This window comes from Somniosus microcephalus, chromosome 3, assembly GCF_052327205.1.
Source record: "Somniosus microcephalus isolate GS21.2 chromosome 3, FLI_Smic_1.0, whole genome shotgun sequence".
NCBI classification, from domain to species: Eukaryota; Metazoa; Chordata; class Chondrichthyes; order Squaliformes; family Somniosidae; genus Somniosus; species Somniosus microcephalus.
Genome location: NC_140989.1, coordinates 96,693,114 through 96,707,166, shown reverse-complemented (window position 1 = coordinate 96,707,166; position 14,053 = coordinate 96,693,114).

Here is a 14,053-nt window from a genome sequence, read left to right as displayed (position 1 = left end):
CTCCAATCTACCTTAGACAGTACACCTGAACGTTCTAGTGCTTCCAGTTCCGCTTCAACAGTAGGTCGTATTGCATAGGATACCGGTCTGGCTTTAAAAAATTTTGGTTGTGCATGTTCATCAATCTTGATGTTTGCCGTAATTCCTCTCAGTGTTCCCAGTCCCTGCTGGAACACCTCTTTAGCATCATCCAATATTCTGGACAATCGTTTAGGTTTGACATCTGTTTCCCCGGAATCTACCGTTAGTGCCTTCAAGGAGTGCCAGTCCATATTCATTTTCCTAATCCACTCCCATCCTAGTAGTGGTGGCCCTCCTTCGGGTAGCACATATAAGTCTATTACTTGGCTTTCTTCGCCCTTGTGGACCACTTCTACCTCTATTTTTCCGATGGGGTACACTCTTTGCCCCGTGTATGTTTTCAATATAATCTCCGTATCCTGTAGGGGAATATGTTGGAATAACCTTCTGTAATCTTTCTTATTCATGACCGTCAATGCCGATCCAGTGTCCAATTCCATTTTTACTTGGACTCCTGCTATCTGAAGAGTGACCCAAATTGTCTGGAGATCTGCATCCTTACCAACATTGTGTACTCTTAAGCTATCCAGTTCATTACTGCTAGCGTCTGAATCTGACTTTTGTTCGGTCAAACTGTTCTTTGTCACCTTGTGTACCTTTGCGTATTTTCCTTGCGGTGACTTTTTGTTGCTGGTCTTCTTTCCTGACCGGCATACTTTAGCTATGTGGCCAAGCCTGCCACACGTTCTGCATTCTTGGTTTTTAAACCAACACTGGTTCTGATCGTGCGTTGTCTTTCCACAACGATAACATTTGACAGAACTCAAACCCAATTTGTTTGTACCGAGTTCCGGTGACCGTAGCTGCATTACTGCCGTGCCTCTCGCTGCGGCTTCGTGTGCTGCTGCCATAGTGACCGCCTTCTCAAGCGTCAGCTCATTCTCCTCGAGCAGTCGCTTTTGTGTATCCTGTTTAAATAAACCACACACAAATTTATCTCGTAGTGCCTCTGTCAGTCCCGTTCCAAACTGACAATATTTTGCTAGCTTACGTAATTCCATCAAATATTCAGCATTGCTTTCATTCTGCAGCTGCCTTCTGTCGTAAAATTTAAATCGTTCCGCTAGCATCAGCGGCGTGGGGTTTAGATGACTTCTCAGGACAGTAACAATCTCCTCGAACATCTTATCCACCGGTTCACCTGGTGATACAAGGTGTTTCAATTGCCCGTATGTCTTCGCACTCATTAAATTTAATAATGTTAGTGCTTTATCTGCATCAGGAATTTTATTTGCCTTACAATAATTTTGTATGCGTTCTACATACATGGCCCAATCTTCGATGTCACTATCAAAGGTATTAATGTTCCCATGTTTAGGCATCATTGCAATTTATTGTATTTTTATGTTATCCAAGATGGCGGCTTCCCGCTCTTGTCGTCGTCCTCCGCCCACAAAATGGCGGTTTTCCCGCGCTTGGCGGTCTTCAACCGTCCCCCGACGCTGTCTCCGCTTCACTGCGGCTCTCGCCTTCAGTTTCCCCAGACGCTGCACCTTTTAGCCCGAATGCGGCCCTTATCTCCGGTCGCGATCGATGTCCCCGCGCTGCGCCTCTCGCTTGAAAGCGGCCCGGCCCTTATCTCCGGTCGCGATCGATCTCACCGCCCTGATTCCTCCGTCTTCCCAGCCCCGTCTGTACAGCCAACGCGGTTGACTTTCTGTCGCGTCGCTGCCTGGCTTACCCCCCACCGAGGTAGAAAGAAGAAGCTGACAGTCGCTGATGGAGGCTTCGAGGTCAGGATGTCTTCTGCACTCCGGTTTCTCGATGCCTGCCGCTCGACGTGTCTTCCAGTAGGGTGATGAGGGTGGAAACCTCTCTTCGACGTCCTGTCTGTGGACGAAGCCGCCGTGGAAATAACTGCCGCAGGGTAAGAATCGGACTCGTCGCCACTGTTAAGTCTGTGTGTTATAGTGATAATTACTACACAGACTACCAGAGTAAATTCAACAGGTCTTTACTGGTTGGAGGTAGGGACTATACTGAATACAATATTACTACACAGTGCTTATATACCGGTGTGGTCACCACCGGTATTACGTATACAGCAGCCAGAGAAAGTAGTACATCTCTTAAGGTGGAACAGGCTTAAGTTCTCTTAAGGTGGAACAGGTTACATACACCACAATAAGCATATCCGGGATCACGTGGGCCAGTGCTCCATTCAGGAAACAGAAGGTCTCTCATTCACCCCCAGTCTCTCACTCACCCCGATCTGGATTTACCTAGTTATTCTTTGAATTGGCCTTTGAATTCCAGGGAGTAAGCTCATCTTGTACAACAGCAACCTGAATGAAAAGAGTAGTCTGCCAATTCACAGCAAAGATGGTTTACACCCCTGGTTAGTGAGGTCCCAGTTCAATACGGTAAAGTCTGTGTAACCGCAATCGTTGCCTGATGAGACTATCAGTATAAAAAACAGTTACCTATGGAATTAGGATCAAACATAAACATTGAAAAAGGCACTGAGACCTCTCTTACCTCAACCTCCAGCCTGTCTCGGTGTGGTAGTATACTGTACAAATTTGTGACAGTACATCCCACAAGCAGTTCTTTGCTGTAGTTCAATGTTCTCTGCGTGGCAGTACTAGAATTAATTGACGACGATTATATTGTAACAACAACCTTCGACCCAGAGTTCTTGGACTGCCACATTATTCTATGACACTTGCATTCTTTAATTCATTTACGGACAATTTGAGTGGAATGAAAGTTGGCCGCTTATTTGGATCAATTTAAGACTGAGGCTTTGATCTCCTTGATGGGTTTCTATCCTCTTATAAGTATTGGGGTTATAGGTACCAACATTGCAGTGTGTAATCACAGCCACATCCAGTCAGACTGTATCAGGAAAGCTTTCCAAAATTACAAACTGTTTAACAACAATAGAAAGGCAATGTACAGAAGTTAGCAGAAATACATTTGTCAGTTTACTGTCACCAAAACTAGTTGCTTGTGAATGGCTGGCAGGAGGATGACCATAACTTGGAAAGTGTAGCTCTTTTCCTCACAATTATTCTGTATTTGCATAATGAGACGAAAGCTGCACAACTTGTGGACCCACTTAAAACTAAAGCGATCAAATTTTTATCTTCTGGCAACACCAATAAGGATATCACTCAAAGTTATAGAATTCACAAGTGTGGTGTGCAAACAGGCTCCTGCACCTGTTTGCACCAGCTGTAAAATTTTCATGCGTAATTGCTGGGCAGTTGGTGGAAAATTAGCCCAACTCTGCACCAGCAATGAGGATAATACAGTCGGAGCAGATGATCTGTCAAGTCGTAACTTGACAGATCGCAAGTTTGAGATTTAATGCATGCATTTCAAAGGTGGTCCGACGGCAAATACAAATATTATAATAAGGTAGCTTGCCTCATATTAAACCACCATTTTAAATTTAACCCTGGCCAGCTGTGTTTTCGAGGCCTCCGGAAACCCGGCGGCTAAAGGGAGGCGAGGACTGCTGGATCCAGGAACTAAGTGCCTTTCCACTTACCTGCTTCACTCACCTCCCATGATCGGACCCCACCCCCGACCCTTCTGATCTCTCCGCGGTTCTTCCGATCTCTCCCCGACTCTTATGATCTCCCCCCACCGACTCTGACTCTTCTCACCTCCACGACTCTTCCGATCTCCCCCCCGACCCTTCCGATCTCCCCCTACTGACTCTTTCGTTCTCCTCCATGACTTTTTTGATCTCCCTCGACTCTACTGATCTCCCCTGACTCTACTGATCTCCCCCACGACTCTTCCGATCTCTTCCAAGGCCTCCAATCCCTCCCTCCTTCCTCCTCTCCCCACCTGTGAACTGGTGCAGAAGGCCTACCTGCCCGACAGCTAGCTGGCTGCGACCGGGAAACAGAACCAAAACAATGCTAATCAGGTCTTGCCGTTAAATTCAGCATCGATTCAGGTTCAGAGTCACGATTTGCACCATTTAAATATGGGCGGCGAGTGCAAGCAACAGCAGTGCTGCCATCCTCTCCAAAATGACCACCGCCACGTTCCCGCCGGAAGCGGGCGGAAGCGAAGCAGCTGCCATTTTGCTGCGAACCCAGCCTCAACAGCCAGTACTAAAGCTACCAATTTCGCGGCCATATCGTTCCATTTTAACTAAAGCCAGTTTAGGCTACAAAAATAATATTACTGGCTGCTTAATAATGAATCTACTAAAACAAAACACTATTTGCACAGGAAAGAATTGCACAGTGATAAATCTCTGAATCATTCAGTGGTAAAATATTCCTTGATTAATAGCACTGCATTATTACTGCAGTCCAGTAATTCATTGTGCATTACAGATGAAAGTAACCAGAATACTAACTGACTCTGAGCTCCAAGTGACACTGTGCATGGGTATCATTAATGAACATAGCTTCTCCCTAATCCCTGGGCTTCTACAACTGTTACTAACTCACCATGTACACACATTGTAGTTCCAGGTTATGTGTCAATATTTTGAGATTTAAGTAGCAAACATTTTCAAATCCCCGTTATCAGTTAAAAAAAAGGTAATGAAGGAGTTAATTAAATATCTAAAGGATTCAGCAGTTGGAGGACATTGTAGCCAACCTTTTAGCAGACTTTTAACTGAAAGTAATTAAGTGAGACATGGAGGATGAAGACAATCTGCTGACAGGGAAGAAACGATTAGTCAAATACTGTATTGTGCAGCAAGTTTGTGATTTTCAATGCTGAAAGCTGAGAAGCAATTTCAGTTTTGTATTCATGAGGTTGCGGAAGTTGAGGGACTGCTTGTGTTGTAAAGTTACTGCAGCAATGGATTGAAAGCATGACAAGTACCTGACCAGAGGATACTCTGTATGGATATTCTCTCCCTCTCAGCTACTGGATTGTCAGGTGAGTACATTATACTGGGGTTTATACAACTGGACTTCTGACTGGTTATGGTTCACCAACCTGACTCCATTCATTTAACAGTTTATATTACCTGGACTCTTTTCAGTTCGGGGTTTATAAGATCCTGTTTCCTTTCAGTTAAGGGTTTGTACTATCCCACTTCCATTCAGGTGAAGGTTTACACTTTCCTGACGCCATTTAATTAGTGACTAAACAAAAGCAGATCTCATTGAGCTTGGAGTTTACCCTCCCCACAACACTGATTTCAGCTAAGGGTTTACACTAACCTGACCCATTTCCTATTAAGATTTATACCAGTCTACATCCGGTCACACCAGTATGAGGCATAATTCATGGATGATGGCTGAGCACTTACTTGCACTAAGTGACAAATTCTGCAAGGACAATTGCAACCAGGTACATAAAACTTTATTGGTCTGTTTGTTGCTTAGTTGTGCCTTGAGAAAATGGTGAATACACAGACAAATAAGAAATCAAGGGAGAAGATTGTCTTTTTTTACTGTTTGTAACTAAATAGCAAACGAGTATCAGGAACATGTTTATGATATTGCTACAAATCATGAACAAACGGGATCTTTCCCCAGAGTTCTTAGGTATACGTATCTCCACAGAGCTCAAAGTGCTTTTGTTGTGTCTGTGTATAATAAGACACAGACTGCAGGAGAATGGTACAACAGGTGTTTACTCAACGTGGCTCACGCTGAAACTGATCTGTACAGATTACTACTCAGTACTATATACAGGTGTGGTCACTGCCGGTACTGCAGTATACATGAGCTGTAAAAGATAGTTCCCCCCTTAAAGGTATATACATTACAATTCCTCCCCTTTTAGATTAACAGTACCATAACACTCATTTAACAATTAAATATCAAACTAATTACAATTAACACTTTTAACATGCAACATTAGCTGAAAATAGTCTATTTATATATTCAGTCTTTGGGGAGGCTTCCTGATCCTTTCTGGATAGCGCCTTTCCCGAGTGTCTTGCTCTTGGTGCGGAGGCGATTCTGGCCCCCTGTCGTCGGTTGGTTCATCAGCTTCCAATGCTACTGTTTCTGGGGTAGATGCGACCTGTACATCGGGTTCATCACCGGGTACGTATGGGCGAGGCATGGGGTTGAATTGTTCCTCTGACTCTAGGATCTGGTCAGCATGGCGTCTCACGATGCTCTCCCCAACGTCCACTGTGTACATTAGTGGGCCCTGCCATGTGCATATCGCTCCTGGCTGCCATTTTTCTGTTCGGTAGTTGCGGACCAAGACTGGTTGCCCTACATTGAAGCTCCTTGTTGGCTTCTCATGGATGTGCTGGAATTGCTTACTCTCAACATCTCTTCGTACGTTTGGTCTGAGCAAATCCAGGCGAGATCTTAACCTTCGGTTAAAGAACATCATGGCTGGGGCCTGATTGGTGACTGCATGTGTCGCATTCCGGTAGGCGAACAGGAAATTGTCCACCTTGTGCTGCAGCGGAATGTTGTCATTGTACATAGCCTTTATTGCCTTCTTAAAGGTTTGTACGAACCTCTCAGCCAATCCATTTGTGGCTGGATGATACGGGGCGGATGTGTAATGCCTTACCCCATTCTATTTCAAGAGCCTCCAGAATTCTTTGGACACAAACTATGGTCCGTTGTCGGAGCAAATCTGTTCTGGCAAGCCATTCCTGGCAAAAATGGTCCGTAGGACTGCAATAGTTTTCTCCGTGGTGGTGGAGGACATTTTGATGACCTCAGGCCATTTCGAGTGCGCATCCACGGCTATTAAAAACATTGAGTCCATGAATGGACCAGCAAACTCAATATGCACCCGTTGCCATGGAGATGAGGGCCACTCCCATGGGTGTAGAGGGGCCTGTGGTGGTGCATTTTGGACTTTCTGGCATCCTGAGCAGCTCTTGGTCAGGTCCTCGATTTGTTTATCGATTCCCGGCCACCACACATAAGCCCTGACTAGGCTTTTCATTTTTACCCCTCCCAGATGACCCTCATGAAGCTCATTGAGCACTCTATCCCTTAACTTGGGTGGAATTACCACTCGGGATCCACACATCAAGGTCCCCCAGCACACTGACAGCTGTTCTCTCCTTGTCGAGAATGCTGGCAACAGTGAGTCGCCATGTGCTGGCCATCCCTTCACCGTCAAATCATATACCCGAGACAGTGTCGGGTCATTTTGGGTTTCCTTTTCGATACGAGCGTTAGTTACCGGTAGGTATTCAACTATAGTCGAATGGAATATTTCGACAGGATCCACTGCTGGTGCTTCCACCGCAGTAGGCAGTGGCAGGCGTGATAGCCCATCAGCATTTCCATGCTGTTTCGTGCCCTTAAATTCAATCTCATAGTGGTGCGCCCCTTGAAAAGGTGACCATCTTTGTAGTCGTTGCGCAGTCATCACCGGAACGCCCTTCTTTGGATTAAAAATGGAGACAAGAGGCTGGTGATCAGTCAGCAAGGTGAATTTCTGCCCATGCAAATAGTGATTGAACTTTTTCACTCCCCACACTAGGCTGAGGGCCTCCCTGTCAATCTGGGCGTAGTTACGCTCAGCTGAGGTTAGTGATCGTGACGCAAAGGCTATTGGCCTCTCTGAGCCGTCCGAGAATTTGTGCGACAGCACCACTCCAATGCCGTAGGGTGACGCATCACATGCCAACCGAATTGGTAATGCCGGGTTGTAATGGGCCAATACCTCTTTCGATGTGATTAGTGTTTTGCTCTTCTGGAAAGCTCGTCTGCATTCATCACTCCACTTCCATGGCACCCCAGTTTGCAGGAGGGTGTTCAGTGGGTGTAGTATTGTAGACAAATTTGGCAAGAACTTATGGTAGTAGTTTACCAGCCCGAGGAACGACCTCAGTTGTGACACATTTTCCGGTGCTGGAGCCTTGACTACTGCCTCAATCTTCTCTGGGGACTTATGTAACCCCTCTTTATCGATAACGTGGCCACAATACGAGATTTGTTTTCTAAAAAACTCGCATTTGGGGCGGTTAGCTCGGAGCCCATATTCCTGCAATCTAGTGAGCACCTGCTCCAGGTTGGCAAGGTGATCACTGTCATTTTTGCCCGTGACCAGGATGTTGTCCAAATAACACTGGGTCCCTGGGATCCCTTGCAGGACTTGTTCCATTGCCCTCTGCCAAATAGCCGGAGCTGATGCTACCCCGAATACCAGCCGATTGTATTGGTAGAGACCTTTATGGGTGTTGATTGTGAGGTATTTTTTGATGCTTCTCCTACCTCCATTTGCAGATATGCCTGGGCCAGATCAATCTTAGTGAAGCGTTTCCCTCCAGATAGCGAGGCGAAAATATCTTCAATCTGCGGAAGTGGATATTGTACGGTGTGAAGGACCGGGTTCACTGTTACCTTAAAGTCCCCACAGATGCGAACCTTCCTTGGTTCCCCAGGCGTGCTGCTCAATGACTTTTTCATCACAGGGACGATGGGTGTAGCCTACTCGCTCCAGTCTACCTTGGACAGTACACCCGAACGTTCCAGACTCTCCAGCTCTGCTTCGACGGCTGGGCGGATCGCATAATCTGGCCTTAAAAAATTTTGGGCTTGCGTTTTCTTCCATTTTAATCGCCACTGTCATGCCTTTTAGTGTTCCGAGTCCTTGCTGGAACACTTCTTTCGCGTCAGTTAGGATCTTTGACAATCGCCCAGGTGTGACGTCGTCATCCTTTTTGTCAGCCACAGTCAGTTGTATTTTCCGGATCCATTCACATCCCAGTAATGGTGGTCCTCCATCTTGCGATACATACAGGTCTAGTTTTGGTGTTTCCTTACCGTTATATATAACGGTCACCCTTATTTTTCCTTTGGGGTAGACTTTTTGCCCCGTGTACGTCTTCAAAATAATTTTTGTGTCTCTCAAGGGTATGTGTGAGAATAGCCGCTCGTAGTCCCGTCGGTTTATGACTGTTAGGGCTGATCCTGTGTCCAATTCCATCTTTACCTGGACTCCTGCTATCTTGAGAGTGACCCAAATGGTTCGGTGATCCTCCGTTGTGATCACATTGTGTAGTTTCAGACAACTCAGTTCCCTGCTTTCAGAGTCGTTATCACTCTTTTGTTCATCTGAACTATTCTCCGTCATCTTATGTACCTTCTTGTACTTTTCTTTGGCAGGTTTCTTATTGCTGGCTTTCTTTCCCGACCTGCAGACTCGTGCTATGTGCCCTACTTTTCCACACTGTCTGCACACTTTGTCTTTGAACCAGCAATCATTCTGGTCACGTGTTGTTCTGCCGCAGCGATAGCACTTCTCTGGTCTATATGACATTTCGTTTGTGCCATATTCTTGCGGTCTCTGTTGTATCTCTGCAGCGCCCCGTGCTGCTGCTTCATATGATACCGCAATGCTGAAAGCCTTTTCCAGCGTAAGGTCCTTTTCAGATAAAAGCTGTTTCTGGGTTCCTTCACTTTGAAGCCCACACACAAACTTGTTCCTTAAGATATCTGCCAGTCCCGCTCCAAACTGGCAGTGTTTCGATAGTTTGCGCAGCTCTGTTAAATAATCAGCATTGCTTTCATCCTTATGCTAGTTCCATTTGTGAAACTTGAATCTTTCTGCTATCAGCAGCGGTGTGGGGTTTAAATGTTCCTGCAGTATCGTTACTATGTCTTCAAAACTCTTTTCCATTGGCTTTGTTGGGGTTACTAGATTTCGTAATAAACCATACGTCTTTGCACCCATTAAATTTAACAATACCGACGCTTTCTTGTCATCTGACACCCCATTTGCCTTGCAGTATACCTCTATTCGTTCGACATATGTAGTCCAATCTTCGACTTCATTGTCAAATGTGGTGATACTGCCACTCTTCGGCATTTTGGGTGTGGTTTAAAATGGCGTCTCCCAATGGCTTAAAATGGTGTCTCCCGCGCTTTCCTTCCTCCCCCGCTGCTGCCAACACCACTCCCAGCGGTTCTCGTGGCAATGGCGGCGCCCTGTAGGTTTCGCGCGCTTCTCCTGTGCTGCTGCCAATGCTGCTCTCGGCGGTCCTCATGGCAATGATGGTGCCTCGCGGGTTTCTGCGCGTCTCTCGCTCCCTCTCTTCGACGCTGCTCAGCCCCTGAACACCGGCTGTGCCCTGTGCGCTCTGCCCTCTCTCTCTCTCCCCCGTCGACGCTGCTCGGCCCTTTGCTGTGCCGCTTGGTCGGGCTCTAGCTCACCGCTGTCCGGGAAGGGTCTGCGCACTACCTGTTGCCAGCCCGTTTCGCCGGACCACCTCGACTGCAAAGCCAAGCCTGGCTCTCGACAGCCTCCCCCACAATTCTCGAGTCTCTGCTGGATGACTGGGCGGTTGCCCGTGGTCGACACTCGAGTCTCTGGCCTTGAGCTCCAATCCACTGATCTCCAGGAACGAATCCCCGGGAGGTGATGCAGAGTTGCAGGTAGGTTCGAACTTGCCTTGTCGCCAATGTTGTGTCTGTGTATAATAAGACACAGACTGCAGGAGAACGGTACAACAGGTGTTTACTCAACGTGGCTCACGCTGGAACTGATCTGTACAGATTACTACTCAGTACTATATACAGGTGTGGTCACTGCCGGTACTGCAGTATACATGAGCTGTAAAAGATAGTTCCCCCCTTAAAGGTATATACATTACAGCTTTCACGCTACTTTCGCTTTACTGTCCCTGTTTGGAGAACATGATCTCCGTGCACTGCTTTTGCCCTGTTACACTCAGTCCATAGCTGGTCTCCGTAAACATGGCAGGCCTAGTGTCAGCTGTGGCTCAGTGGGTAGCACCCTTGCCTCTGTGTCTAGTAATGGTTGTGGGTTCAAGTCCCCCTCCAGAGACTCAAGTACAAAATCTGGGCTGGCACTCCAGTGGAGTGCTGCACTGTCAGAGGTGCCATCTTTCAGATGGGATCTTAAACCAAGGCCCTATCTGCTCTCTCAGGTGGACTTAAGAGTTCCCATGGCACTATTTTGAAGAAGAGCAGGGGAGTTATCCCTGGTGTCCTGGCCAATATTTATCACTAAAACAGATCTGGTCATTATCATATTGTTGTTTGTGGGAGCTTGCTGTGCGCAAATTGGCTGCCGCGTTTCCTACATTACAACAGTGACTAGAAACATAGAAGATAGGAGCAGGAGTAGGCCATTCGGCCCCTGGAGCCTGCTCCGCCATTCAATGAGATCATGGCTGATCATCCAAATTCAGTACCCGGTCCCTGCCTTCTCTCCATATCCCTTGATCCCTTTAGCCTTAAGAAAAATATCTAACTCCTTCTTGAGATATTTAATGAATTGGCCTCTACTGCCTTCTGTGGTAGAGAATTCCACAGGTTCACCACTCTCTGGGTGAAGAAATTCCTCCTCATCTCTATCCTAATTGGCTTACCCCTTATCCTTAGACTGTGACCCCTGGTTCTGGACTCCCCGGCCATCGGGAACATCCTTCCTGCATCTAGTCTGTCTAGTCCTGTTAGAATTTTATAAGTTTCAATGAGATCCCCTCTCATTCTTCTAAACTCCAGCGAGTATAAGCCCAATCGACCCAATCTCTCCTCATACTTCATTCCTGCCATCCCAGGTATCAGCCTGGTGAATCTTCGCTGCACTGCCTCCATGGCAAGAACATCCTTCCTCAGATAAGGTGACCAAAACTGCACACAATACTCAAGATGTGGTCTCACCAAGGCCCTGTACAACTGCAGCAAGACATCCTTGTTCCTGTACTCGAACCCTCTCGCTACGAAGGCCAACATGCCATTTGCCTTCTTAACCGCCTGCTGCACTTGCATGCTTACCTTCAGCGACTGGTGCACAAGGACACCCAGGTCTCGTTGCACTTCCCCTTCTCCCAATCTATTGCATTTCAGATAATAATCTGCCTTCCTGCTTTTGACACCAAAGTGGATAACCTCGCATTTATCCACGTTATTTTGCATCTGCCATGCTTCTGCCCAATCATCCAACCTGTCCAAATCATACTTGAGTTTCTCGGCATCATCCTCACAGCACACATGCCCACCCAGCTTTGTGTCGTCTGCAAATTGGAGATATTACATCTAGTTCCCTCGTCTAGATCATTTCAAAAAGTACTTCATTGGCTGTAAACTGCTTTGGGACGTCTGGTGGTCGTGAAAGGTGCTTTATAAATGCAAGTCTTTCTTTCTTTTTTATGCAATATGCAGACCCAATAGTAAATACAGGAGATCAGGTCCCCATGCTTACTTTTCTGGAACAGATGGAACTAACCTGATATGTAGAATTGAAGGTCTGCATTCTCATTGGCCAATGAAGCCGCCGCATGCCAGAATGTTGAGCCATTCACACTATAGAGTGCAGGGAGTGGAATTCTCTGTGGGGGCCTAATCGGGAAGTTACACTCGAAATTATGCCCATTCATGCACCCATTTTGTTGATGTCTATTTACACCCAAATTTCCTGCCAATCTCATTAACACCGAATGTAAAAATGGGTGTAAACGAAGCAAAAGGGAATAGGGTCTCTACTTAAAAAGATAAAAAATGCAGAACTATGGGGAAAGAGCAGGGGAGTGGTATAATTGGTAGCTCTTTTAGAGAGCAGACACAGACACGATGGGACGAATGGCCTCCTGTTCTGTATCATGCTATGATTCAATGATTCTATGAAGTGGAAGTCAGAGTAAACAACCGCAGCCCAAAGGAAACGTTTATTTCATACCATGTATTCCTTAGTTTAGTATGAAAATTAAAGTTTAAAGCCATCTGACCATCATGCACATTAGGAACAGTGGGGGAAAAATTCAGTTGCACCCCCTTTGGGGCGTTAACTTCGCCCCCCAGAAAAATTAATGCCCCCGCGGCCGAAATTGAGTGGTAGCGGGGCGCTACTGGAAGTGCCCTGCCTCCCTCTTGGGGCACTGTGAGGGAATATCGTGGCACTACGTGCCGCGGTATTGCAGGCCTTCCTCCCCTTCTTAAAGGGGAGGGGCCTTGCACAGCACGACCCGGGGCCCAGTTGGGCCATTGGGGATTGGAGTGCCGACAAAAGAGCCCGGCACTCAAGAGAAGTGCCAGGTTCATGGAGCGCAGCCGGCACTCCATAGGGGGCCGGGTCAGGAGGCCGGGGACGGCAGTGGAGGCAGGTGCTGGCAGGCGGCCAGCAACCAAAATGGCCACCCGGCACCTCACCTTTAAATAGCACTGCCCCGGCCACAGGTAGACCCCCCTGACCCCATTGGACATAGCGTCCGGCAGTAAGACAGGGGCGCTACCGAAGATCGCAGCCGGGGCGCAAGCGGGGCACTGTGCACGGTGATGACATCATCGCTGATGATGTAGCGCCGCGGGGCGCTAACGGTTACCGCCGCTGCTAACCTCCCGCTGAATTTTGCGGGAGGCGTTGGTGGCACTGCACCCGGGCGCTAGCTGCTTTGCGCCCCGGCGCTAACAGGAGGTGCAAAGCAACCAAATTTTTCCCCCAGTATGTTTAATAATATGGAATTGTGGAAGCCTTTCAATTTTCAATGTGACACATACAGATGCCATAAAAATCCCTTTAAAGAAACAGAAAATACAGTGCAGAGCTCAGTGAGGATACATTTTTAAAAATTACTCAAAAAATTACAATAGAGCGCCAGAAAAATGATTTTCTTTCCTGCTGAGCTTAATTTTACATCCGTTTTGAGTCAGCTTAATTTCAGGAAGTTTGCATGTACGGCTCTTTAGCCTGGGGGCACATGGATTATAAGGCGTCGAGATGCATTCGGGGGTGGGGATCAATAGACAGACCTAAAAGAGCGAGGAAATTTGGGCACTGTGTAATTACGTGAGCAACACACTTGCGAACGAGTTTACTCAATCTTTTACACCGGGTATTTGCTTTATGCTCTGATTATACGTTTCTCTGGGCACAAATGCACAGAAAATTCCACCCCCATCAACAGTATATTTGCTGTCGACTGCACCGCTCTTGCCTTCAGTTCTGAAGCCAACGATGCAATTCAACTTGCACTCATTAACTTCAGCTTTAGTTCTATAGCTGATTATTGAAAGTAACATCCAAAGCAAAATTAAAGGCAAAAGCAAAATTCTGCAGATGCTGGAAATCTGAAATAAACACAGAAAAT